Raw genomic sequence first — 2,710 nt, 5'->3', positions numbered from 1 at the left:
TTCGGAACACAGGCTGACCTGTTACAGAGGGTCAGATGACTGCTCATTGCTCATAGTAGATTTCACACAGTTTAAACACACAGGAGTCAGCTGCTTTGATAAATGATGTAAATATATCATTAGGTACCATTAGATAATTTCTTAAAGGAGAATTCCGGTGTGATATTGACCTAAAGTGTATTGAAACATGATACCGAGTGTGAACGTATGTCTCATAGCCCATCTCGGCTTGTCCCCTGCACTCCAAAATCTGGCGCTAGTTAGCCGATGCTACCAACAGCTTTTTCAATAGTGGTGCTTCGGCATCGGGCTAGCCATGCAAATAAATCACTGTTTTACACCATTTACGAGGCTCAATGTATCTCCACACTTCATTGGTAGACTTCCGAGGGCCCTGACATTTAAAACGAGATCAGATTCCAAAAATAATTCAGTGGAAATGCATGGATTCCAGTTTCTTCCAGTAGCAGCAACTCGAATCCATGCATTTCCACTGAATTATTTTTGGAATCTGGTCCCTTATCATACCTGTTCATTCTTACTCGTCGCTCGACTTATCGTGACTAAATTCAAGATGGCTGCAAACGCTAAACTTCGTGAAGATACTGTCTGTATAAATCGTCTTGTAAGTAAACTACCAGTACTTTTTCAAAGTTCTCAATGTCTCGTTTTAAATGTCAGGGCCCTCGGAAGTCTACATACGTTCACACTCGGCCTCATGTTTCAATACACTTTAAATAAAGATGTACTTGGAATCAGCATATTCAAGCATATTAAAGTCACGTCATTGCTCTTAAAGGTGTTTTTGTTTGTGAGCGGATAAAGCGTTAGCGTAGGATAAAGTGTTCAATTGAACTCCATGCACACACACACTCGCACGCGCAGGACTACTTCGCGGGTGCCTCTCTCTCTCCCTCTCTCACCGCTGAAGTCAAGTTATAGCCTAGGTGCCTCTACATGACATCAACCGCGATCGACAGGAAAGGAAAACAAACGTTTAGCGATCAGGAACCGTCAGGAATTTTGCGAACACAGAAGCATGACCGCCTATATAACACGGGAGAACATGGATGTGTTCTCCATTTGAGGAACGTTATAATAGATTGCGGACGTGAACAGACAGATACAGACACGGAGCGCATAGTAGGCCTACTTTCACTTTCTAGTGTGCGTATTCATTATGTGAAATATAATTAGTTGCAAAACAGTGATCAAATATTAGCCTACATGGCAGTGAGTTTTGTTTTCAAATGTTTTCATGCATGTCTAGATTAGGGGTGAGGAATGTTTAGGAGACAGACTATCGTAAATCCTCAAATCCTTATGGTGGGAGTCTTTTATTTAGGCTGCGCAAAGCATAGCACCTTTATTTGGGGCATGGCTTGTACTGTTTGATATTGCTAAATATCGGGACTGATGACCACTGAAATCTGTGGGGTATTTGACGGTTCATGTATTTCCATCCGCTTATTGCAAGATAAGTCATCCGCTTTCATTTATTCATGGGACATGCGTTGTGTTGAAATGGAAACCTTATTCCGTATAGCCAAAGAGGTCTACGATAGCCTAAATTTAGTTATTTTTTTAATTCTGTGTGATTTACTTTTTTATAAAATTCTGATGCCTGGCAGCAACATTTGTGTTTAAATGTAGGTTACTGCTTCAGCCTCTGGCAAGCTCAGAAGGGGGCGGCATGCAACTGAGAGCAGCGTGTTGGAGACTCGTGGTGTAAGACAATGACTTATCATTGGCAACAATATTAAACCAACCAACAATATAAAATATTAAGAATAGCTCTTTTATGAGTTAAATTGAAACAAAATTATTACTGGCCTTTATTTGTCCGAATCTGAGGCCCGGCTATAAATAGAATCCCGGCCATAATTTGATGATTTAGGTGCACGTTTGCATTTGAGAGCGCTCTCTCGCGCTAGACAGTAATGTTTCATGTAGGGTTCATGTCAGTTAATATGAATTAACATTTAAAAACATGTTCAATTATATATTTTTTTCATATATAAGTCGCACCTGACTATAAGTCGCAGGGCCAGCCAAACTATGAAAAAAAGTGCGACTTATAGTCCGGAAAATACGGTACTTGGCTTGTGAGCGGATAAAGCGTTAGCGTAGGATAAAGCGTTAGCGTAGCCAGATAGTCTACTTGGCTTGTGAGAGGATAAAGCGTTAGCGTAGGATAAAGCATTAGCGTAGCCAGATAGTCTACTTGGCTTGTGAGAGGATAAAGCGTTAGCGTAGGATAAAGCATTAGCGTAGCCAGATAGTCTACTTGGCTTGTGAGAGGATAAAGCGTTAGCGTAGGATAAAGCTTGGCTTGCACAGCCTCACCCCACTCCACTCCACTCTGCTCTGATGATGAGAAGCAACAGCTGAAGAGCGAGATGCAATTGTTCAGACTCTTCCTTGGAACCGGTGCTCATCTCCTGTTTACCGTGAGTGGCCTAATCGATACTTTTCCCATCTTAAAGTTTTCTCCGTGGAGAGGATGTGCAGGCTGTGCCGACAGTCGTGATGTGACGAGCGTTTCTCTAACGAGCCCAGGCAGCTCTCTCCCGCTCACTCGCGGGGCATCAGGAAGGCGGGCGCAGCTGCTGTAATGTAGAGCCACACTGCCTGTGCATTGTGCATTCAGTGCGGGTACGAGTGATTGAGCAAATGGCCGCCTGCTTGTGCAATGGCACTCTGGGCAGTA

Source organism: Alosa sapidissima, chromosome 12, assembly GCF_018492685.1.
Source record: "Alosa sapidissima isolate fAloSap1 chromosome 12, fAloSap1.pri, whole genome shotgun sequence".
Lineage (NCBI taxonomy): Eukaryota > Metazoa > Chordata > Actinopteri > Clupeiformes > Clupeidae > Alosa > Alosa sapidissima.
The sequence above is the reverse complement of the archived record's forward strand: the minus strand, read 5'-3'. Positions refer to the sequence as shown.